We start from the raw sequence: 26966 nt of genomic DNA, 5'->3' as shown, positions 1-26966 counted from the left end.
ATCTTTTCTCATTCTGAAACCACTGATTTAGTAATAAATTACATGCGTGTAAGCCATGCTAATTACTAAGGGGGGCCCTGCCTATTGAATGTCTCAGGGGGTCTCTGCCTAATGAATCTCTAAGCTGGGCCAGGTCTAATGAACTACTAAGGGGAGCCCTGCTTAATGGATTACTAAGGGGACCCTTCCTAATGAATAGCTAAGGGGGGACCCAACCTATTGAATTACTAAGAGGGGTTCTTAATGAATTGCTAAGCGGGAACCCTCACTAATGAATGACCCTGCCTAATAAAGTGCTAAAGGGGACAATGCCTAATGCAATGCTCAGTGGGGACACTGTCTAATGAACTGCTAAGAGGGGACCTGTATAAAACATGGATTACTGACTGGGGGGGGGGGGGGGGTGTCAGACTGTACAATAAAGGAAATCTACCATTAACTGGGAAACATATTGAACTACAAATATGCAAATATTTACGTTCCTCTTGATGTTGATCCCAGCGGTGTCCTTCTCTAAGTTTGACATGGTGGGATCACCTAAAAAGGAAACTTATAATAAGCAACTTGGACTGCAGGGAAGAGATGTCTGGCGCTCCAGGCTTCCAATTATGTACGCCTCCTGCGTGATGTCACCTCCATCTCCCAGCATGGGAGAGAGAGGTGAGAGGCGTGCATAATTAGCAGCCTGGACAGCTAGACCTCTCCAGGCTGCTAATTATAAGTTTCTTCTAGAGGAGATCCATGTGTGTCAAGCTTAGAGAAGGACACCGCCAAGATCAATATCAAGAGGAGAGCAGGTAAGTATTTGTAGTTATGTTTATCAGCTAGTGGTAGATTTCCTTTAATTTACGGATGTTGATACTGTATAAAAGGAAAAAGAGGGGGCTAATATGTATAATTCCGGGATTATGTATATAATATAATCAGAGGGGCACTTTATGTAATTCAGGGAGCTGTATGCAATGCATATGGGGGAATAATAATGATATAATGGAGGACGGTTCTATAATTTAAGAGTTACAACATAGATGTATTCAGAGAATACACTATACACCTGGCACAGTATAATTAGTTGTGGTGTGAGGGGTATATATGAAACAAAAATCAAGACCAAATTGTTTGGCAGGGTCACAATCGACAATTTACAAAAAACGGTAATACCTCTGGGTTTGTGCATGGAAAGAAGTGTGGTTTGGGGCAATGAATTGTGCAGAGATTTGTCCACTGAAGTGATCCCTGCCGCGTCTAGCTGTTTCCAAGGATTGCTGTAAACTCAGGGATCTGAGGGACTTAATTATTGGGAATCAGCAATGGGGATTCTGGATCACTAGTGGATGAGGCTGATGCAAGGTACAAGGATATTGGATAATAGCAGGAAATGAATAATTATTATTCACCATCTACTCTCTGAGAAAACAGCCAGAGAGTTTGAAACACTTTTTTACTAAAAAGGCGTTTGAACGCTGTAACTGGTCCTACTCCTTTTCAGCCCTTGGATTATAGTGATTCGGGTTCGGTAATCTGTGGGTGCAGTGGTCATATACAAGTGGTTCTCCAATCTATACCTGCTGAACCATATACCCCAGAATAAACTGTATTTGACCCATATGCCCTCAAAATCCTTTATATCTGACCACATACTCCCTGAATATACTGCACTGGGTTTGAAGAGGGGTGCCGATTATTTCTTTGGTAGCGTTGTCCATGGAAATGATCGTCAGGATCTGATGCTGACTATCAGTGTTGCAGTATATTGCTCTGCAAAAACAATCAGATAATCACTTGTTCAAGTAATATAATTGGAAGAGAAAAAAAAAATGTAAAAAAATAGCTAATAAAAAAATAATTTAAAAACAATAAAAGCCCCATTCACTGTAAAAATCACATATAATGTGAAAAAGTTAAAAATCAACATACAAACATATGACTATGGGGCACATTTACTAAGATTGTGCTTTTTCTGTGTATAATGCTGGGTGAGACCGATTCATTATGAACGTGCGCCAGAGATCATGAGTCTGTCGCTTCCCTGCACTGGCCCGACAGAGTTCACCAAATTTTTTGTGGTGCACCTTTAGCGTAGGGACATAGGGCATGCAACACAATTTGCATACAGGAACACTCCCTAATTTGTGTCGTATGTTGGCCTGTACAGCTGTGCCACAAATTGTCGCATGCGACACAATAGTGGCGCAGACTATTCTTAAATACCTGTGAAAGCCATTTACACGTAAAAGAATGTGCAAAGTACAACAGAAGTGCGACGCAAAGCCCTTAGTAAACGAGCCTCATGTCTGTTACAATTTTTTCCATAAAATAAAATTCTTAATGAACCCATGAGATAAATGGAGTGAAAAAATTTGCCAAATATTATGTCTTCTGCACATCCAACCACACGATAAAAAGTAATTATTGTTAAAGGGAACCTGTCCCCAGGAGACGCATTTTTAGAACTACCCCAGCCCCCACAGAGCATAGTACATACACTGCCAAGGAGTTTTTGTATAAAATATAGGTTTTACAGATATAGTAGCTTGTAAATGCCATGTGCTCTGTGAATAGTCAGTTGTCCCCTGGAAGTGGCTATAGAGGATTATGGGGCGTCGCTAAGTCGGGTGATGGGCGTTTTCATATATTTGAAAAGGACACATCGAGGAGTGGTTTCCCAAGGGTGGGGGACAAACTGCTCCTCTATAGCCACTCCCAGAGGACGAATGGCCTTGTCACAGAACACATGGCATTAAAATATACAATATAATGTATCTTTTTTCTGTAAAATCTATTTTTTATTTTATATCTCTTGGTGACAGGTGCTCTTTAAATTTACCCTGACAAAATATTAATAAAACGTACAACTTTTCCAGTAAACACAAGCCCTACAGTGCCTACAAGTAGCATTCAACCCCCTGCAGATTTAGCAGGTTTGATAAGAAGCAAATAAGTTACAGCCTTCAAACAAGAGCAGGATTTATTAACAGATGCATAAATCTTACAAACCAAAAAGTTATGTTGCTTAGTTATATTTTAATAAATTTTTAACATAAAAGTGTGGGTCAATTATTATCCAACCCCTAGGTTTAATATTTTGTGGAATAACCCTTGTTTGCAATTACAGCTAATAATCGTCTTTTATAAGACCTGATCAGGCCGGCACAGGTCTCTGGAGTTATCTTGGCCCACTCCTCCATGCAGATCTTCTCCAAGTTATCTAGGTTCTTTGGGTGTCTCATGTGGACTTTAATCTTGAGCTCCTTCCACAAGTTTTCAATTGGGTTAAGGTCAGGAGACTGACTAGGCCACTGCAACACCTTGATTTTTTCCCTTTTGAACCAGGCCTTGGTTTTCTTGGCTGTGTGCTTTGGGTCGTTGTCTTGTTGGAAGATGAAATGACGATGCATCTTAAGATCCTTGATGGAGGAGTGGAGGTTCTATCCTTCTTCCCATGGATGGGGACCAGATGGCCAGGCCCCTTGGCTGAGGAGCAGCCCCACAGCATGATGCTGCCACCACCATGCTTGACTGTAGGGATGGTATTCTTGGGGTCGTAGGCAGTGCCATCCAGTCTCCAAACGTCACGTGTGTGGTTGGCACCAAAGATCTCGATCTTGGTCTCATCAGACCAGAGAACCTTGAACCAGTCTGTCTCAGAGTCCTCCAAGTGATCATGAGCAAACTGTAAACGAGTTTTGACATGACGCTTTGAAAGTAAAGGTACCTTACGTGCTCGTCTGGAACGGAGACCATTGCGGTGGAGTACGTTACTTATGGTATTGACTGAAACCAATGTCCCCACTGCCATGAGATCTTCCCGGAGCTCCTTCCTTGTTGTCCTTGGGTTAGCCTTGACGGCCTTGGGTTAGCCTTGACGGCCTAGCGGTACATGACACGTACATGACACATGACGTATATACGGCCGATATACGCCCTCCATAGACGGCAATGGCCGCACGGCGCCCTACGGGAGCGGTACGGTGCAGCACACGTGCGGCACCGTACCCGGAAAAAGATAGGACCTGTCCTATCTTTTACCGTAATACGGCGCCGTGCGCCATAACTTCCTATGGAGAGGAGTGGGGGTGAGCTGCGCTCACCTCCTCCTCCTCTCCCCGTACACTGCAGTTGCCCGGTACGGTACGGGCGGGCAACGGCAGTGTGAATATAGACTAAGTCTGATTGAAATTCACTTATGACCATCTGGTAGATCCAGAGGAGGAATGAGAGAATGTTATGTTTGTTGAGACCAAAATATTTTAGAGGTGCATTGTATTGTAGGGAAGATGGATGGGTCCATTTACCTCAGTAAAAGCAGTGAAGATTGGTCATGGCTAGGTCTTTCAGTATGAAGAGGAGCTGAAACTGAATGTTGTGCCCTGTGACAGTACAGACGTGAAAGATCTGTATGGAGCAGTGAACCAGAACCTCTGTTGAAAAGATATACAGGAAAGCTCCTACCTCTAGAATTGCAATCAAAAGTCTGGACCAAATATTTAGTGCGGCGTCTAGTTAAATATGGATATTAGAAGTTATTTTCATGGAAAAAATTTAACTACACGCAGAATACCCCAGGAACAGGGAAAACAAAATGAAGCACAGTAAAGCTCTAACTCTGCAACTCAGACAGATGAGATAGAGCAGTGATGGCGAACCTTTTAGCGGCCGAGTGCCCAAACTGCATCCCAAAACTCCCTTTATTTATCGCGAGGTGCCAACCAAATATTAAAGCAGTAACTTATTGCTCCTTGTTCAACAACTTTCAATCATATTGGCCTCCAGAGGACACCAACACAGTAGAAAGATGGAAAAGTTTCTTCATTTTAGCTTATTTCCAGTGTCTCTCTCTACACAGAGAATCATGAGGACAGCAGAAGGTCCTCCAAAGATAATTCGGCCCTGTCTACTCATTCTCCCTCTTCCTACAGTCCCAAGTAGCGAAGTAAATATCAAAATATGACTGAAAGCAGCATCTTTTAAGTTGCTTGGAACTGCAGGAAGAATCTTTTGAGTCCTGTCTGGTGTGCCTGTGTGATGGCCCGGGTGCCCACAGAAAGAGCTTGGAGTGCCGCCTCTGGCACCAGTGCCATAGGTTCGCCACCACTGAGATAGAGGATACAGAACCAGCATGCAGATCTAAAGCACTGCCAAGTGCAGTCGTGCCCTCAGACCTTGGTGAACGTGAGAAAGGTCCAATGCAACAGAAGTTTGCACGGTTTCGTTTTGAACAGTATGGGTGTCACCGGTGCTCCCACGACTCGGGTCGCAAGTGCCCCTGTGCTTCTCTATGTGCCCCGTTCCCCAGTCTTGGCTCTCCATGATCTAGCGCTGGCTCTGACAGGCCGGCGTGTGAGTTCCTGCCTCCAAGGGAGCGCGTGCCTACTGAACATTTTCTTGGATTTAAAGAGTTGAAAGAATTTGATGCCCAGACTATAGCAGGTTCTATAGAGAATAGAGAAATAAAATTGATGGTTCAGCTAGAGTAAGTGATCTTTGTGACTTTTATTTTGTCAGATTTTCATTTGTCCATAGTGTTAATCCAAACAATTCCTACGCGTTTCCAACGCACTAGTCGTTCTTAATCATGGAATGTCTGTCTGCATTCAAATTAGTCCTTTTGAGTGTTTCCTCGAAAGACGACCTGAAAGGTGGGCGGTTGCGAATTAAGGTATCGCATATCTTCAAGAAAACAAAGAGGGGAGGGTAAGCGAGTAGGTGTCACATCCAAAATATACTAATCAGATCCAGAGAAGAAAAACAGCGGATGTGTAGAAAATATCAATTTATTAATTCATAAACAAGACAATAAAAACATTTAAAAACCCAATGAAGGGAATGACAAACATAAAGGACTCTCCTCAATAAGGTATTCCTCACGTAAATGACAAAACAAAAATAGAAAAAATGAACAAGGCTGTCAATTAGATATATATATACACATCATCCCAATAATGGGGTCCAAATGATGCTTAAGAAAAGATTATATACAATTAAAGTGCATCGTGGATGCAATCACAGACAGTTTCACTACAACAATGTAATATAAAACACAAAGATGATAGTGCACAAATAAAGTGCTGTGTGCAGAGTAATAGCAGCCAAGAGAACATAAGGGAGTAGGTTCAAGTGAATAAAACAGAAAGTAAATGCATCATATTACCTAGTATAATGTATGAGGGGGAGAGCCCACGGATTCCCCACGCGTATCGCCCCGCCTTGTTCATTTTTTCTATTTTTGTTTTGTCATTTACGTGAGGAATACCTTATTGAGGAGAGTCCTTTATGTTTGTCATTCCCTTCATTGGGTTTTTAAATGTTTTTATTGTCTTGTTTATGAATTAATAAATTGATATTTTCTACACATCCGCTGTTTTTCTTCTCTGGATCTGATTAGTATCGCATATCTCCGTTACGAGAGAAACGCACAAAAGGATAAAACATACAAGTAATCCATATACATAATACATGATACATAATACAAATATATTTTAGTACAAAAAAAAACATATAAGTTAAAAAGTAAATATTACATGTTCAGAAGAAAGAAGAACCTCCCTCTGTGCTTCCGGTTTCCAGGGCAACGCAAGCTCCTGAGTCTGGATTGTATGGTGACTTGTGATTTCCGTCACATGATCAAGATCCGTCACATGGTCAGAATCACGTGAACCTTGTCACGTGAGTTAAAGATTGAAAATCGAAGAAAATCTTCAAGGTTGGTAAGTAACGGTTAGTAAAATAAAATATAAATTTGTCATTCTTGTGAGACTTCATACAATTGTTAAGATTACTAATACTTAGGTGGATTGATAATAATAGAAACCTATAACTTGATCCTAAAAACATTCTTTTGGAGCGAATGCGTTGCCATGGACATCCCGGAGTTCCAGTAGTTTACTTCTTCGTAATGTTGTAAATGATCTAGATAAGACAAAATTGAAAAATATTTTAGAACAATTTTCTTCCCGAAGAGTAAAATAATTACAAATGGATTAAAAACAGGGGCTATGAACGGCGGCAATATAAGTGTAAATAAGTTGATGTAAACTTGAATCAGTACCTAAGTGCAACAGATAGGTAAGCAATAGGGAAAGATGAACCATTATGATTTAAATTATAAGACTATAGTCAGAAGAACATGCGTTATTAAGAATCCAATTTAATAATGATAAAGAAAATCCTTTCTAAAATTCATGCCTTTCGGGTAACGCGTGTCCAGGTTCAATATCCAAAAGCCTCACGGCTACATAATTTATTACTTATATTCCCTCCTCTCAGTGGTATCTCAACTTTTTCGAAGGCGAAAGTACGTAAATTATCAATGTTTCTTTGATGTTTGTCAATGAAATGTTTAGATGCTCCCGAGAGCCCTCTAGCATCAATTTTGTTTATCCCATTAAGATGTTCTAAAAATCTTATTTTAAATTTACGTTTTGTTTGTCCAATATATATGAGATCGCATTCAACACATATGATGGCATAAATAACATTTGAGGTATTACAATTAATAAAATTTTTAATTGAAAATATTTTGTCACCAATGCTATTTTTAAATGTGCTTGTTTTTTGGGCAAAGTTACATGTAACACATCGATTGCTTCCGCATTTAAAGAAACCTTTTTGTGGCAACCAAGTAAACTTGGTACGGGTTGTAAATAATGAGGGTGAAAGAAGATTGCCTAAGGTGGTTCCTCTACGTGAAATGATTCTGCATCCTGGAGATAAGATTTTTTCCAATATTGGGTCTGCTTGTAGAAGAGGGAGATGTTTGTGAATAATGTTAGTTATGTCCTTAAATTGGGGACTAAAACCTACAACTAGTGTGGGTTTTTTGGGAAGTGAATATTTTGATTCTGGAGATTTCTTATGCAGGAGCATTTCTCGTTCTTTTTTATCAACTAAATTTTTTGCATGTGACAACATCCAGTTTGGATAATTCCTGCTTTTAAGCCTACTGACAGATTTAGCAACTTCCTGTTCAAATACATGTTTTTCACTGCAATTGCGTTTTAACCTCGTAAATTCACAAACCGGAATGGCTTTAATAGTGTGCTGAGGATGCTGTGAGTGTGCATGTAATATAGTGTTGCCTGCTGTAGGTTTTCGGTACGAGACAAACTGAATAAATTTATTATCTTCACCCTTGAGGATTAAATCTAGGAACACTATTTCCTGTGGGTGACTATAGAAGGTAAAACCCAAATTGTAATAATTATTGTTGAGATATTCAATAAAGAGTGGTATGGCAGGTCACCGCCTTTCCAAATGATCAGCAGATCGTCTATGTACCTGCCATACCACTCCAAAGAATCAGAAAAAGGATTATCATCTGTGAAGATGAATTGTTCCTCCCACCAGGACATAGTTAAATTTGCCAGTGAGGGGGAAAATTTAGCCCCCATACTGACTCCTCGAATCTGTAAAAAAAAAGTATTATCAAACATGAAATAATTGTGATTTAGTAGATGAATACAGACATCAACTATAAATTCCTTCAGCTCCAGACTACATCACAGCTCAAAAAATGAAAATGCTTATTCCAGATGATATTCCCCAAAGATGTCAAGACATCAGTAGTGTCCTGTAAAAAACCTGGTACACGTTGAACAAGGGGTTGAAGCAGTGTGTTGACCCATCCACAAAGGTTTTCATTTAATGACCCAATACCAGAGACTATCGGTCTCATTGGTGGTGGTGTGAGACCCTTGTGTATTTTAGGGAGGGCATGCATGATTGGAATTATAGGGTCCCTAGTATTAAACTGATCTTTTTGTGCCTGTGTTAAAACCCCCATCGTAAGACCATCCTGCAATAATTTGGTAAGTTTTTGTTGGAAGACGGTAGTAGGGTTATTTTGTAATTTCCGATAGGTGGTGGTATCATTTAAAAGTAAATAAATTTGGTCTTTATAATCATCTTTATTCATGACTACCACCATACCCCCTTTGTCTGCCATCTTTATAGTCACATCCTCCCAACTATTAAGTTCTCCAAGGGCCTTTCTCAGGTTGGGGGAGAGGTTATCTGGTATAGTGCTTCTTGATTTTTGTAATTCTTTTAAATCTCTCTCGACCCGTTCCTGAAAGAGGTCCATGGATTCACACCTCGATTGTATTGGATAAAACCTGGGATTTTTGATGTTAAAGTCAGTAGCCTGATTTAAATCTATTTTCTGAGTGGATCTGTCATCTAGATCGTATAGAGTGGATAATGTCATCTGTTCTAAAAAAAGACATATTTTTATACACATTTGTCCCCTTCATCGATTTAGTACATGTGGTAGGGTCAACATTTAACTAGTTGGTACGAAACTAAGTCCTCGTGAAAGACACGCGTTACCCGAAAGGCATGAATTTTAGAAAGGATTTTCTTTATCATTATTAAATTGGATTCTTAATAACGCATGTTCTTCTGACTATAGTCTTATAATATAAATCATAATGGTTCATCTTTCCCTATTGCTTACCTATCTGTTGCACTTAGGTACTGATTCAAGTTTACATCAACTTATTTACACTTATATTGCCGCCATTCATAGCCCCTGTCTTTAATCCATTTGTAATTATTTTACTCTTCGGGAAGAAAATTGTTGTATTCTAAAATATTTTTCAATTTTGTCTTATCTAGATCATTTACAACATTACGAAGAAGTAAATTACTGGAACTCCGGGATGTCCATGGCAACCCATTCGCTCCAAAAGAATGTTTTTAGGATCAAGTTATAGGTTTCTATTATTATCAATCCACCTAAGTATTAGTAATCTTAACAATTGTATGAAGTCTCACAAGAATGACAAATTTATATTTTATTTTACTAACCGTTACTTACCAACCTTGAAGATTTTCTTCGATTTTCAATCTTTAACTCACGTGACAAGGTTCACGTGATTCTGACCATGTGACGGATCTTGATCATGTGACGGAAATCACAAGTCACCATACAATCCAGACTCAGGAGCTTGCGTTGCCCTGGAAACCGGAAGCACAGAGGGAGGTTCTTCTTTCTTCTGAACTTGTAATATTTACTTTTTAACTTATATGTTTTTTTTTGTACTAAAATATATTTGTATTATGTATCATGTATTATGTATATGGATTACTTGTATGTTTTATCCTTTTGTGCGTTTCTCTCGTAACGGAGATATGCGATACCTTAATTCGCAACCGCCCACCTTTCAGGTGGTCTTTCGAGGAAACACTCAAAAGGACTAATTTGAATGCAGACAGACATTCCATGATTAAGAACGACTAGTGCGTTCGAAACGCGTAGGAATTGTTTGGATCAACACTATGGACAAATGAAAATCTGACGAAATAAAAGTCACAAAGATCACTTACTCTGGCTGGACCATCAATTTTATTTCTCTACGTATTATGCCTGTGCAAAACAAGGCGGGTTCCGTGCCGACACCCACGTGGTCTTGGAGGTGAGCTGGGATAATTTTTCTCTTTTTCTATAGAGAATAGTCTTAGGGAACATGGATTAGAAAAGATACCATGTGTTGCACAAACCTATGATGGAGCATCGTATGAGTGGTATAAGTGGTGGGGTGCAAGCCAAATTACAAGAAAATCATCCAGAAACCATCTATGTTCATTGCTATGCCCATGAGCTAAATCTTGTTCTTTGTTACACCGGCAAAGCAATACAAGCTAAGGATTTTTTTGAAACTTAAGAAACATTCATTGTCCATCATAACAAATTCACTGATGTTCAGAGAAGTTTAGGGTTACATGGAAGCCAGCTTATCCAACTCTCAGACCACCGCTCGGCCTGCCAGTTCCGATCCATAAACGCAGTTATTGCAAATTACTCTCCTGTTGTCCAATGTCTTTCAGAAATAAGATCACCTGTTGCAATGGGAATACTCATTTGCATGAAAAGGTTGTCTACAGTTTTTTTGCCTGTTTATTTTTAATTCTCTGTCTACAACTGAAGGTTTCCACAGATTACTGCAAAAAGAAGATTTAGATTTAGCAACTGCTTTTAATTATCAAGAGGCATTGTATCAAACATTGCAAAATATTAGAACACCTGAAAAAAAGAACTGAAATATACAATGAATCAGCAAACAACATACCCATTGCAGAACCCAAAACACCACACAGAAAACAGAAAAAAATGGATGACTTTGTGGCTCCAGCAACATGTGGCATGAGGAAGGAGCTAAATATACTAGATGCACTAACACAAAATGTACTTTACCCATGTTTAGACAGAATGTATTGAACTGGACAACAGATTTTCTAGAATAAAACCAGATCTTCTCAAAGGGATTCAAGCATTCAATCCAAAATCACAAAATTTTCTTTCCTCTGAATTGCATGCATTGTCTAAACATTATAAAATTGAACTAGGACAAGAAGCTCTTGTGGCAAATTTTTTTTTGTTAAGAAAGTATGAAGGTGCAACAAACTACACAATGAACACTCTGTATGATGATTTGAATCCACTTATTTTTCCAACGCTAAAGAAAGTTATTCAAATAGTTTTGATTATCCCAGCTGCAGCTGTGAAAGGTCATTTTCAGCACTACAAGGTCTTCATAACTGGCTAAGACAGACAATGGGTCAGTCAAGACTCAATCATCTAGCCATCCTTCAGTAGAGAAAAAATCCTTAATTTAATTACAGATGAAGCCGTCATTGATTGTTTTGCCAATAAACACAAAATCCGTCACTTACTAGTTCACAAGAAATAGTTTATCTCCCCTTCAAATGTATTATTGTAGTTAAGTCAGCTTTTTGTAGCACAGTTGTCTCAATTTCTGATTAGTACATTTGCCAAGCTACTCCATTATTAATCGTAGCCTATTTATGCCAGATTTTTCATAAGGAATCCATACGTGGTAGACAGATTTATGTTGCATATTTAGACATAACTTCACTCCTGTTATATTAATTGCATTGGAATTGGTTGTGCAAAATTCTCAACATTTTTGTATACTATGTCGTGATATTATGTTCGGCACATTACACTGTATTTAAGGTTGAGCTATATTTATTAAATATAGGTTTGCACTATATTTAATAAATGGTTCTCAACAGCTTCTCTCGTTTCTGTAGGTCATGATATCTATTTTGACTGTAAGGTGCATTCACAGCGCTAAGCCATGGTTCATCCACTTTTCACATCATTATTATAATATTGATTTTCAAAGATAGCATACTGACCCTTCATTGTCTATCTGGCTATTCACATGTCCTTTTTGTTTTACTGACTAGATCAAATGTGAAAATACATGGATGTGGATACAATACTGACACAAAACAAACTGAAAACAGATGTATTTTTTGCAGATGCACCATGGACATTGCCCTTTTGAATGAGCCCTTGAAGTGAACATTTTATTCAAGTGTAGTGTATAGATTCCTATTGTTATGGCTACTTCCAGCAATGACACTTTTTTTATCCTGTTTTCTTCTTAACTTTAACAATGAGCTAGTTTTTACTACAATGTTGAAAAAAACAGATTCTAGATAATTCATAGTAATGAAACCTTCAGGAACGACAGACAATGCATCTTTAGTTTGCAGAATCTTTATTGTGGTAAGTTTTTTAATCAATTTTATGATATATTTATAATTTTTTTATGCCAACTGTCCCCCAAAGTTTGTACAGCATTTTATGCTGGTTTATTGGTTGTGCTATATGTTGGTTGGTGTATTGAGCATTTTATATTGTTAGTATTCTAATTACAGGTTTAAAATGGGTAAAAGAAGTACAGTAACTTATGTCAAAATTCCTGGGGCCCATGACCCAGATGTTTTGGAACCCTAGAAATGCCCTTGACTCTACATATATATACTATAGGACATTTCCCATGTTCTTTTTTTAAAACATACCCATGCTCTGATATCTTATATATATAAGAAGCCCCGCCCTGTGCTACAACTTGCTATACGTCCCAAGATAGTTGGCGGTCTGTGTGTCCCATGGCAGAGGCGTATCGATTGGGCCCAGGCCTGCAGAGAGAGGGGGCCCGTGGCTGTTAGTTTAGAATAACAGCATCTGCCTGTGCACTCTGATACTGTCTTATTTCAGAAGTACTGGACGGGGCCCCACACAAAGATAAATTGGAGTTCTTACCCTGGTGTGCACAGCCTGTATACAGTGAGGGGAACTCTTGTCAAAAATTGTCAAGGGGCATAATGCAAAAAAAAGGGGTTACTTGTGAAAATGGGTGCACTTGTGCTTACATAGTGGATTGTTTATATAACTGAAGGTGAGCTAACTCCACCTGATTGAAGACTGATCAGCCGTGCCCAGAAGCAAAAAGTGAACAAGAAGAAAGATTCCAGCACAGGTTGTTTCGTCATCATATAAAAAGGATCTTTATTTGAGTAACAGCATATAGTACATTGGATAAAAACACAGGAAACGATTGACACGTTTTGGCTGAAATCCTTAGTCTTTCCTAAGTGTTTCCTGATTAAAAAAAGCAGTTATTTTTGTTATTATGAGATGGGGCCCCATAAGGAATTTATCTCTTGGGCCCAGAGGACTCTAGTTATACCACTGGCCTTGGGCTATTGTGCTATCCTGCCATCTGGGGGCTAGAGGAGGGGAAGTGGTGGGAGATTGGTAAAGTGTTCCATATATTCTGGAGTTATCCCCCACTTCGCCGTTATCGGCTAGGAGTCTCCAAACTCATATCTCTCCTTATTGGTCTCTTGTTACCCGATTCACCTAGGGAAGAACTTTTATTATCAGATGTCTCCTCCATTACAGAATACTTTTCACTATTGCTACACCCCTGCTTGCTAGACTCACCTACTACACCCTCTATCCCACTGTTTATATCAGAGGTCAATATGGTATTTTTCCACAAAATGGCCCTTTCCTATGGTTTGTTGAAATTCCCAGATATGGCTCCCTTGGTCATGCTCCTGCCACACCATTAATCTCACACGAGACTCACTCCATTTACTTATCTGAGCATTTTATGCATTATTTAGGGAAATTATACAGGCAACTCGCTTTGTCCCATGAACTATTGTACCTTGTCATTTCTGTTATATTTGCTATTTTTTGTGAAAATGAACTTCTTTTGGGTCAGGACATTGGCCCTTTCTACCTGCTCAATTTGGTAAATCACTTTCTGTAATGTTGCCAAATACAATGAGGCAGATTTATCAAGCTGTCTGAAAGTCAGAATATTCCTAGTTGCCCATGGCAACCAATTACAGCTCAGCTTTCATTTTACCAGTGCTCATGAATATTTTAAAGTGGAACTGTGATTGGTTGCCATGGGCAACTAGAAATATTCTGACTTTCAGACACCTTTATAAATCTGCCCCAATATTCTTTTCACCTCCACATCTTTGCATATACTATATTACGCTACCTGATAAAAAATATTATTTAAAAGGTGATGCTGATGGAGGGAAAGATCTCCTTCTCCACAGCCAATGCACTTAGATGCTACAGACACTTTAGACCTCCCCATTCCAAGCATTTGATTTATTATTTTTCTATTTCCAGGTTTTACATTATAATTAATGAATAAATCCTCTGCTGACTTTACTGAATCCCATAGAATTTGATAGGCTGTAGGGATGATGACATCACGGAATGTTTACCTCTAGCTGGGCATTATGACTTCATGAAAACTGTATAAGCGGCAGCCATCTTGGAATCCTTTTGAGGGTTATAGTTGGCGATAAAGTGTGAGTATGTTTGTTTTTGGCTCCTGTGTTTTTCTGAATTATATCCAATTTTCTTTTAATCTAACTTCTCTGATTTCTACTTTGGAGCCCTCATATTCCCCACATCCTCTATGTTATAGACATATTCATTTTGAAGAAATATATAAGTACTTACCACAAGGCTTCTTTTAAAGAAACTTCTCTGGTTATCATTTGCAGTTTCTTGAGTTATTTTCAATGAAGAAAATGGAGAATAGAAAACAAAGACAGAGTTATGTAAGTCACAAATTCCTGAAGTTGTTTGTATACAGAATGCAAAAAATGGTGAAATAACTGGTATTGTGATATTTGTATAGACACTGAAACATTACATAGTTATATATACTGTACATAGCTACTATCTCACACACATCCTAGTTATCCACAATACTATATCAAATGGCTACATTTCACTGAAAGATAAAAGTTCTCATGTCTTGAGGTTCCTGGATAAGTGAATATTGTATTCCCATATCAGTTAGATATTAGGGTCAGGCGTTTGGATAAAATATTACAGGATATATTTACACTAAAATCTACAGTTGGGACGGGTCATGAGGCAGTGTACAACTATGTCGTATACAGTAGTCTACAGTAGCATATGTAGGTCTCTGTGATACATTTGGGAACATTTCTCTGGTTGTTTTTCAGTCTTTCCATTGTGTGTCTTTTATACATTACAACAATGGTGGTGATCAAACAGAATTAGGCTACATTCACACGATGTATGCGGTACGGCGGGCATACATCGGCGCTGCAGAGAGGAGCAGGGGATGAGCGCTGCTCACATCCGCCCCTCTCCATAGGAAGATACTGCGCACGGCGCCGTATCATGGGAAAAGATAGGACATGTCCTATCTTTTCCCGGGCTACGGAGCGGTACGGTGCCGTGAGCCCATAGAAGTGTATGGGGGACGTATATCGGCCGTATATACGTCAGCCGTATATACGTCCCCCATACATGTGTGTGAATGTAGCCTTACTCTCAGCCTATACATGATTCATTACTTGGGCATTTTGCTTTATACATACAGGGTAGAGACCATCACATAGATCATACAATGTCTGACTATCAAGAAATCTCCAGTCATTTCTGATCAGGTTTTGTAGAAACTCATAGATGAAAATGTAACATCCCACAGCCCATGTGTATGTTATATACTGTACAATGTAAGAACCTGAACTGATCCATGGACTTTATCCCCTTCTCTTTTTATACCGTCTGCTTTACTATTCCAGCCTTCAGAGATTGGCAAGCAATGTAAGTAACTTGCACTAATATGTCACATTATACATTATATATATATATTCATCCTAAGATCTTAATATACAAATGACATACTAATACAAATTATGTAAGAAGAACCCTTGGTTGCTTTGTAGTTTTTAGTCAAATTCATTTCACACATGCTGCACATGCACATTTTTACACTTCACATTTTCAGATAAATATATATATATATATATATCATACTATTTTTTATTATGTATGGTCCCATTTTTTATACTATATCATTTTACTATTTTTTGGCATTAAAGATAACCAGACACCCTAAGATCACGGTTTAACACTTTTAAACTTTATAACCGAAGCTGCTTCGGCGCACCAAGCGCATGACCGTGCATGCGGCTCTCCTTCACTTCCTATGTAGCCGCGCGCACGGTGCGCTGAAGCAGCTTCGGCTATAAAGTTTAAAAGTGTTTTAAACTGCGATACAGGGGTTTAAAACACTAACAAAAATAAGCTCCGGCACCAGCTCACCCTGAGCTGGTACTCGGTATTTCCTTCTTATACCTGCCACTTCAAGTGCTAGGTTTCCTTTAAGTTTGAAACAGCATCCAAATTTGTCCAATCTGGGCCTGCTTGCACTGTGTCGGGTTTCCGCAGCAGAAGGATCCCAGTTGCATAGGTCCAGGAACATACAATTGAGGAAAAAGCAGCAGCACTGCCTTGTAATCTAGTGAATCAAGTGCTCTCTTCATTCATTAGAAATATATACAGAATTTCAATGCCCAGTCTTTACCATGCAAGACTTGCTGTGACCCGACATTACTTTGATTTTACTTTGACAAGCTTGTCTTTTGTCGTAACATTGCAGGTATTTCTGATGAATAAAGAGAGCACTTGATTCACCGGATTACAAGAGTGCTGCTGCTTTTTCCTCAAATATGTAGCCTGGTCCACTTGACACTGATTTATGTATAATCTCTTCTGTGCTTTGCCTATTGATTCATTTTATGCAGTGCCCCCTCTTAAAGAATATACCCACAATGCATCATTCCCTAAATAATCATTGACATAGTTCTTCACAAGTCTTTATAATCTGTTGTTTCTTTTTCAGTTGCAGACCTACAACTTTGGTAAATAAATCTTTCTATTTCTTCTGCCAACTTGCTAATTCTATTTGTTATAAAGGGGACAGTCAGATATTTCCTGTATTATTTTATAGAGGGTTTCCTAAATCTGATACAATGATGTCACTAAACCATGCTATTGCTATCTGATCTTGGGGCAGAGCTGTAGCAGTTGAAATAGAAGGGGTGGCCCTGCTGGGTAATGTTAGTACCTTTCCACAATATTTCTTGCCAAATGGTGTTCTGTCAGCGGCCAACCAACCAACCAAGTGCAACACAGCTGTATTTAGGTGATGGATGCCATCCTGCATCTCCTTACACAGCCACCAGCTGAGAATGGAGCGGTGTATGAAACTAAAGCATTGCTTCATCCTCAACTAAGAGAATAATCCTAAAACTGCCTTGGGGGAGAAATGTTTAACTCTTTATAACTCTAGGAAAGTCTTTATAATGACCTGTATTTATGACATATGAGATGATATATGTTTCATGTACAATAGGGAGGATACCCTGGAACAGTTAAAGAACACAATGGAAGAAACACTTGCAGCTTTGGCAAAGATAAAATATTTGGATGATATGTAAGTTTCAATATAAAATAATATGCTATAAATAAAATTATAGGTTATAGGAATATAAAGATGCTTCAGAATAACATAATGTTTTTTTAGGTAGAGACATGTTACTTTATGAGTAGTAGGCCTAGTGGAGATAAAATGGAAAGTAACCAAGTAACTAAGTCTGGCCTTAGGCTTCTACAAGCTCGGGAGTCGTTGATAGGTCTCCTGGTTGCCAATACAATCTATTAGCTTTGATGGGTTTATAGAGGAACCCATCTCTTTGTAAAACCACATAGCGGTATTCCCATTTCAGCAAATAAATTATTGTTATTGTTTGTATAATAAAAAGTTATACAATTTTCCAATATACTTTCTATATGAATTTTTCACTATTTTTAGATCTCTGCTTGCTGTCATTCTATCGGAAGCTTCTATGTTATTTCCATTGGACAGAAATCTGACCATGATCACACAGGTGCAAGACTTGTATAATCAGAGCTGTGTGATATAACGAGCTGTGCACCTGCAAGACCATAGAAAAATTTCTGTCCACTCGGGGTGTGTTCGCACGTGGTGTTTTGGATGCGTTGAAACGCATGTGTTTTTAAATGTTAAAATGCATTTGGCTACTCTGGAAATGTTTACACAGCTGCTTACACTTACGGCAATGAAGAAAAACATTTCCAGAGTAGCCAAAATGCGCCTCCAAAATGCCACGTGTGAACCCAGCCCCAGTGGACAGAAAACTGTCCATGGTCACACAGGTGCACGGCTTGTTATATCGCACAGCTCTGATACTAACGATACTACTCTCGTGCACCTGTGTGACCATGATCAGATTTCTGTCCAATGTAAGTAACATAGAAGCTTCATATATTAGTATAGACTGTATGTACATCTATCTCTCATATAAACCAATTTTGTTAATTAGTAAAGAAGGGGCCACCCTGCTACCTTCATATTATGGCCATTACAGGCATCTGCAAACTGCTCCATTTCCATGTATTAATCTTTTCCCACCTTGCAGACTGTTTCATGTGCAAACATGACCTGTGCAAATAAAACAAAGTATTTGGGCTGGAGATGAAGCACGGGAACTTTACCTCATTTGTAATAATAACAATGCCCATGCACAACCATAATAAAAGCCTGAAATCAAAATATTGTATATAATATATGTTACATCTACATTAGGGATGAGACCATTAGACAACTAAAAGAGAAGATGGAGGAGGACATACAAGGTCTTGATGAAAAGATATTCAATATGTAAGTATAAAGATAAGAAGACCATGGGGCACATTTACTAAGGGCTGTGCACCAGTTTTCTGTCAGACTTTGCACATTCTTTCTAGTGTAAACTGCTTTCTTAGGTATCTAAGAAGTGTCGCACGCGACCCTTCTGCTGTGGTGCAGCTGCACTAGGCATCATGTGACACAAATCAGGGGGCGTTTCGGTGCTTAGTCGGACCATGCGACAGATTTATCATGCAAAGTCCGACAGAAGGGTGTTGCACGTCTTATGTTAAAGGTGCACCATAAAAAAAGTTGGTGCACTCTGTCGGTGCAGGGGGCACCAGATTCAAGAAGAACGGGCGCCAGAAATCCTGAATCTGACGCACACTGCACTATACACAGGCAAACAGTTTGCACTACTCTTAGTAAATGTGCCCCACTATATAGAAGATTACACCATAATATAGATTCTTCCTTGTAACTAATGAAAGATGACTTACTCAGGTAGAGCTGATATACACCCTGTTTACACAGACTATGGAGAACATTTATCAGGACTTGTACTCTAGTTTTCTAGTTAAGTGATACTGTTTTCTAATTTTCACTTCTTCAATAGATGGATAGCCAAGGTGAGAGTGGCACCTACTGCATTTAGGTATGTAGAATCCCACAAACTAATTTATGTTGGAATTTTACAGTTTGATGTATGGCAGATGTACCACAGTTGTCATATGGCCAAGGGCAAAGTTTAGGTCAAATGACTGAAAATCAGATGCACCCGAATGCTATAGAGATGTTTATAGAGAATACATTACAATACACCTCACATATACATTTTAATAAAATAAAAATATCAAAAGTCACATGTAACTATAATTGGTATCAGTAAACGCCATAACTCTTCCCTTAAACAATAAGCTTCTTCCAATTACCAAAATTTTGAGAGTTTGCATATCCACAAATTATACAATGATCTAGTGCTGATAGGCTACAATAACAAAACAAACTCAAGGTTCTTAGTTTCATTTTAATCAAGTTGCATAAGTCACTGACCACTTCACAGTGACCTTGTTTTAAGTGGGTCCCTATGCTATTGGCTGCATGGTGTCTATTGTCACCTCAACACAGCACCAGCAGTGGACAAGACCCAGCTTCTCTGCAGTCCCACTGACTTTAGACTTTGTATATCAGATGGCAGCTGATGGCTTGTTCATACCCCCTTCATACTCATACACTGTAAGCTTTTGTTAGCAGGGCCCTCACTCCTATTGTTCCATATGAATTTTATTACTCTGTAATGTCTTATTTTATTTGTGAAGCTCTATGGAATTTGATGGTGCTAGATAAATAAAGATTATCATTATTACTATTATGATTTGGCTCTTTGAAAGAAGGAAAGAAAAACAAATCTGAAACATTGAAAATTCTCTTCACCTGGTGGGAGATAAATTATAGAAATTATACAAATTAGTTTGTAAATCGATTGATTTTTTTTTAATTACAGAGATGAAAGAGTTAAACAACATAAATGGCGTCCTAGGCTCCGCACCATTGGGTAAGATCACGATATAATATAGAAATAAATCATTACACAAAGAACAAAAAAAATAAATAAATCGCTATGTCATGTCCACACTTGCTGGTCCAGAGTTTTCTGCTCTTCTGATACAATAATTCTTACAACCTGTGACCATGATCGCTCCTCCCACTTTCCATGGTAATGATTATCAGAGGCACATCCTGATTTGCCACATGGCTACAGTATGGTGCAGTGGGACATGAGGGACTCATTATTTAAACCGAATGTCTAACAAATACGGCCTTACACAGTGATGTACACTTATCTTCCATATGTTATATTGCACAGAACATCCAATAATCCTATAAACAAAGATTATTCCATTTAACAAGCTTCCTTTATAATGGCTTCACTTTAATGAAAATCTCCACAGTTATCTTGACATGTGCTTGTCTTCTTTTGAACCTTTTAAGCATTTTTTTTTAAAATCTGAGACCATTTAATCTATCAGTTCTCTTTTGGGTGATTTCTATACTGTCTATACATCTGTGGTATTTATAGAGGCTGAATGACAATGGTACTCTACAGGAAGAAATTCTATTGGGTCATTAAGCTATGAGGCCAGGAGGGGTAGTAATGTATTTACTAGGCCACCTAAAGTTCCCAATCCATCCATACATTGCCAAGTGACCAAAGACTATGTTACAGAGGACTCTTTGCTTTCTCCCATATAAATCCCTACTCCTCCATGAGCCATATTTAATTACCCCCTTTAGCTCATAGGTGCATGCTACCATGTGCAGTGCAGAAATGGGTCAACTGCCTTTTTATTAATCCCCCCTACAAAAAACACAACATGCACATTAAATACATTTTTTATATGGAGAAAAAACTTAAAGTATAGGGGAGGCAACATCTAAGTTCAAATCCAAAGCTCTTAAATTAATTATTACAGTATAGAGTAATTTATTACATGTTCTATATGCAATAGGGAGCTCACGCTAAAAGAACTGGAAAGGGAAATTATAGAGAAATATTCAAAAAAGACTCCAGGAAGGAAGAGGACGGTGATGAGTATGTAAGTGCAGAAATTAACCAGCTAATATAGACAGACACTATAGATGAATACACATTATCAGTTACATATAGAGGCTTCATTATCACATAGAGGCCCATTTACTTAGGCTTTGTGCTGCTTTGCGACACACTTTTTTCGGATTGTGCTCTATCTTTAATAGTAAAACGGCTTGCACAGGTATTTAAGTAGCGGGTGCGTTGTGATTGTGTCGCACGTGACCTTTTTTTGCCGCAGCTGCGCTGGCTTCCATGCAACACAAATTAGGGAGCGCACCGTCCGACTGATTCGGACTGAGCATGGGATTTAACTTTCAAATTGTGTCCCAAGCCCTAGCACTTTGATGCACCACTAAAAAGATGGTGAACTCTGTCAGACCTGAGCGGGAAGCGACACATGCAGGATATCGGGCGCACAATCTTAGTGAAACGCGGCACAGTGCATTATAGACAGACAATGCACTTTCAGTGAACTCCAGCGGACGGGTAAACAAATGGGTCTAGAGGATTGCAGCAGTATGTTTACTACAATCCTAATGTTCAGGCTATTACTTCTACAACTTTTATTATGTGGGATTAAAAATTCTCCACCCTGTAGTTTGGATTGTGACTGATGCCACAACACCAACTCTGTCTGGTTCAGTCAATAAAAAGGGAGACTTTTTATTCTTTTATTTGGATATTTTATAATTTTAGACACAAAATTTGACTATTATGAAAATGCCTTTTATTCCTGCTAAGGGACGTCATGCTGCCATTCTTTAATATTTTATTTCAATAATTCTTTGTCTATTGTAATGTATTCTACCTGTGAGGCTACACCCCCTGTAATCTCACACTTCTCCAGTATCTGCTATGACCAGGGATAATGCTTGCATTTTTGGAAAGTAGATAACATTGCTTATCATCATAAGTTTACTGGATTTCTTCAAATTCTTGTTACATTGCTTTCTATTTTTTAGCCTTCGGTCCTTCTGTTGCTGTTGCTGCAGCAGCAAGAAAACAGTAGCCTGACCAGTAAGTATACAGAGCACATGTACATCACATAAACATTGGGGGAATTCATTATAAGAGCCATGTGGGACAGCTGGTGCTGGAGCTGGTCCATTCCATAGCACTGTGACATGGTCCCTGATGGCGGTCCTGGGCCACACCTCTCAAGCAGCAAACTGCTAGTTCAGAAATTCCTGTATGAGTGAATAGGGTGATAAGCACATGTGTAGCCATCTCTTATTGCCCTGCAAGTGTTACAAAGGTATAACCTCCTATAATGACACAGGTCAAATACAAAAAATCAGGCCTGGTCCTAAAGCCCTAAAATGGCTTAGACCAAAAGGGGTTAATATGAGCTTTGATTGGTTACTATAAGCAATGTGAGGTAATGTGAGCTTATGTGTGAGGTAATATGGATAGAGATAGAGGGAGAGTGACAGACAGACAAAGATAGACACAGAGATACAGACACAAAATAGTTTTTGTTAACCCATTCTATTTTGTTATAGTTAGGAGCAGTTATATACTATCCCAGAAAACACTGGGGGTGACAGCTAGTACATAATATAAATATATTAGTCACACTTTGTCTAACTTTTCTTTTTTTTTTGTTTGTGGCACTGAAGTCTTCTGGCAGTCTCCTGGCTCACCTGGCAACGAAATCCCTTGGCACTATTCTGACTTGGCACTGACGCACCTGGCACAATTATTACTTGGCACTGACGCACCTGGCACAATTATGACTTGGCACTGACGCACCTGGCACAATTATTACTTGGCACTGACGCACCTGGCACAATTATGATTTGGCTCAACTGGCACTTGACTCAATCAGGACTATTTCCTCCTGGCAACTTGGCATTATTCTGATTTGGCACTGACTTACCTGACCCCTGATTTACTTGGCACCTCAGTCTTCTGGAACTTACCTGGCACCTAAATCTTTTGGCACTTATCTGACATCTGGCTCACTTGGCTCCTTAATCTTCCGGCACCCGCCTGACACCTGGCATCTTATTCTTCTGGCACTTACCTGACTCCTGGCTCACCTGGCACTAACCTGACACCTGGCATCTTAGTCTTCTGGCACTTACCTGAGACCTGGCACTAACCTGACACCTTGCATCTTAGTCTTCTGGCAGTGACCGGACACCTGGCACTCACCTGACACCTTTTTTTTCTGGCACTTACCTGACACCTGGCTCACCTGACACCATAGTCTTCTGGCACTCACCTGACACGTGGCATCTAAGTCTTCTGGCACTTACCAGATTCCTGGCTCACCTGGCACTCACCTGACACCTGGCATTTTAGTCATCTAGCACTTACCTGACACCTGGCACTCACCTGACACCTGGCACCTTAGTCTTCTGGCACTTACCTGACACCTAGCATTTTAGTCATCTGGCACTTAACTGACACCTGGCACTCACCTGACACCTGGCATCTTAGTCTTCTGGCACTTACCTGACACCTGGCATTTTAGTCATCTGGCACTTACCTGACACCTGGCACTCACCTGACACCTGGCATCTTAGTCTTCTGGCACTCACCGGACACCTGGCATTTTAGTCATCTGGCACTTACCTGACACCTGGCATTTTAGTCATCTGGCACTTACCTGACACCTGGCATTTTAGTCATCTGGCACTTACCTGACACCTGGCATTTTAGTCATCTGGCAATTACCTGACACCTGGCATTTTAGTCATCTGGCACTTACCTGACACCTGGCACTCACCTGACACCTAGCATCTTAGTCTCCTGGCACTTACCTGACACCTGGCATTTTAGTCATCTGGCACTAACCTGACACCTGGCATTTTAGTCATCTGGCACTTACTTGACACCTGGCACTCACCTGACACCTGGCATCTTAGTCTCCTGGCACTCACCGAACACCTGGCATTTTAGTCATCTGGCACTTACCTGACACCTGGCATCTTAGTCTTCTGGCACTTACCTGACACCTGGCATTTTAGTCATCTGGCACTTACCTGACACCTGGCATTTTAGTCATCTGGCACTTACCTGACACCTGGCATTTTAGTCATCTGGCAATTACCTGACACCTGGCATTTTAGTCATCTGGCAATTACCTGACACCTGGCATTTAAGTCATCTGGCACTTGCCTGACACCTGGCATTTTAGTCATCTGGCACTTACCTGACACCTGGCATTTTAGTCATCTGGCACTTACCTGACACCTGGCATTTTAGTCATCTGGCACTTACCTGACACTCACCTGACACCTGGCATCTTAGTCTTCTGGCACTAACCTGACACCTGGCATTTTAGTCATCTGACACTAACCTGACACCTGGCATTTTAGTAATCTGGCACTTACCTGACACCTGGCATTTTAGTCATCTGGCACTTACCTGACACCTGGCATTTTAGTCATCTGGCACTTACCTGACACCTGGCATTTTAGTCATCTGGCACTTACCTGACACCTGGCATTTTAGTCATCTGGCAATTACCTGACACCTGGCATTTTAGTCATCTGGCACTTACCTAACATTTTAGTCATCTGGCACTTACCTGAGACCCGGCACCCACCTGACATCTTAGTCTTCTGGCACTTAGCAGACATTTGGCTCACCTGGCACATCTGGCACTCACCTGACACCTTAGTCTTCTGGCACTTACCTGACACCTGGCGCTTGAGTCTTCTGGCACTCACCTGACATCTTAGTCTTCTGGCACTCTCCTGACACATGGCATCTTAGTCTTCTGGCACTTACCTGACACCTGGCACTTTGGTCTTCTGGCACTCACCTGACAACTGGCATTTTAGTCATCTGGCACTTACCTGACACCTGGCACTCTCCTGACACCTGGCATCTTAGTCTTCTGGCACTTACCTGACACCTGGCATCTTAATCTTCTGGCACTTACCTGAAACCTGCCATTTCCGGCACCCACCTGACACCTTAGTCTTCTGGCACTTACCTGACACCTGGCATTTAGTCTTCTGGCACTTACCCGACACCTGGCACTCAACTGACATATTAGTCTTCTGGCACTTACCTGATACCTGGCATCTTAATCTTCTGGCACTTACCTGAAACCTGGCATTTCCGGCACCTACCTGACACCTTAGTCTTCTGGCACTTACCTGACACTCACCTGACACCTGGCATCTTAGTCTTCTGGCACTTACCTGACACCTGGCATTTAGTCTTCTGGCACTTACCTGAAAACTGGCATTTCCGACACTCACCTGACACCTTAGTCTTCTGGCACTTACCTGACACCTGGCTCACCTGGCACCGGAATCTGTATTTCCCATGAATAAATTTACTTCTGTGCAATAAGTGTTTTGGTGTTATTTTGTCAACTTTGTTCTTGATAATTACAACCTATATAGTTTTGTGGCAAACCACATAGAAATAAATTCTGTAAAATGTCTTTTATGGGATTGGTCTGTATAGAATATAGGATAACGTGCCTAATGGAAGCAGCAAATATGTAAATGAGCACAGAAATGTACAAATAATAAAGAAAGAGTCCTGTGGCAATAAAGCAAGAGGCATACTTGCTGCACGTAAGTGGCTGCAGACTCACCTTTGGGTAAGGGCAGTTGCACATTGGGGTTTTTTTCACATCAGTGATTTGTCACTGAACCCATTTGAGCTTATGGACACATACAGATTGGTTTTCTCTTCATGACTTCAGTGATTTTTCACTAATGCCTTACTGACCCATTCTTTTCAATGGACTTTTTTTTACAACTTTTTTTTTCACTGATTAAATTCTGCCACTGAACACAAAAAGAGCAGGTTCTAAACTGACCCATGATCAGTGAAAAAAAAGTAAACTGTGAAAAAGCCCATTGAAAGGAATGGTTCAGTAAGTCATCAGTGATGACAGGAAGAGAAAACCAATCTGTATGCATCCATAAGTCAAAATGAGTCCAGTGACAAATCAGTGATGTGAAAAGCGCCCTTCCCCACAGAGATTAATGCAGTAAATTGGGTGCAATATAACTTATTCCAGTGATTATGAGAATTATGTGTGGCACATTGTAGTTTGTGTAGGTAGCACATTTTAGCTGATATGTTATATTTTGGGTAGGGATCTAAGAGATGTGGTGCAAATTAAAAAAGAACAATTTTGAGAGTTGAACATTTTCAGCTTTTTAGACAGAAAGTAATAACATTGGAATTCTTTTTATAGAAACTAATTTGTCATACATCTTTTTCTTTAATATTTTTTCAAATGTGCTTATGGTTTTAATAACAATTTCAGAGATTTTCAAGAAATTTTTAGTACCGTAAACTGACCCTAATTTGGAAAGTACTGCCCTCAAAGAATTTAGGGGTTTAGAATTTTTACCACACAGGTGGGTGACCCAAAGATAATCCAGAATGGATGGTACAGAGTAGAAATATGCCATTTCTGCCCAAATATATTGTGCCCAACATATTCCACTGGAAACAATCAACCATATGTGGCAATATTCTATGGTCTGGGCACACTGCAGGGCTTAGAGGGAAGATGCAGCATACGGCTTTATGTAGTACATCATGGTAAATCTTAATGTGTT

The 26966-nt window shown here is 39.6% G+C and overlaps 1 long non-coding RNA gene across 1 annotated transcript in view; it reads right to left on the bottom strand.

Annotated features, from left to right (window-relative positions):
* Nucleotides 1-12901: 12901 nt before the first annotated feature.
* The window catches only part of LOC140070606 (uncharacterized), an 89991-nt gene continuing 75926 nt past the window's right edge, over nt 12902-26966 (bottom strand). Inside the window, exons 4-5 of the long non-coding RNA XR_011848956.1 lie at nt 14813-14859; nt 12902-13678 (exon numbers count right to left, since the gene is read on the bottom strand). This is a non-coding gene — a long non-coding RNA (uncharacterized lncRNA). The remainder of the gene's footprint in view (nt 13679-14812; nt 14860-26966) is intronic.

This window comes from Engystomops pustulosus, chromosome 7 (assembly GCF_040894005.1).
Source record: "Engystomops pustulosus chromosome 7, aEngPut4.maternal, whole genome shotgun sequence".
Classification (NCBI taxonomy): Eukaryota; Metazoa; Chordata; class Amphibia; order Anura; family Leptodactylidae; genus Engystomops; species Engystomops pustulosus.
The sequence above is the reverse complement of the archived record's forward strand: the minus strand, read 5'-3'. Positions and strand labels throughout refer to the sequence as shown.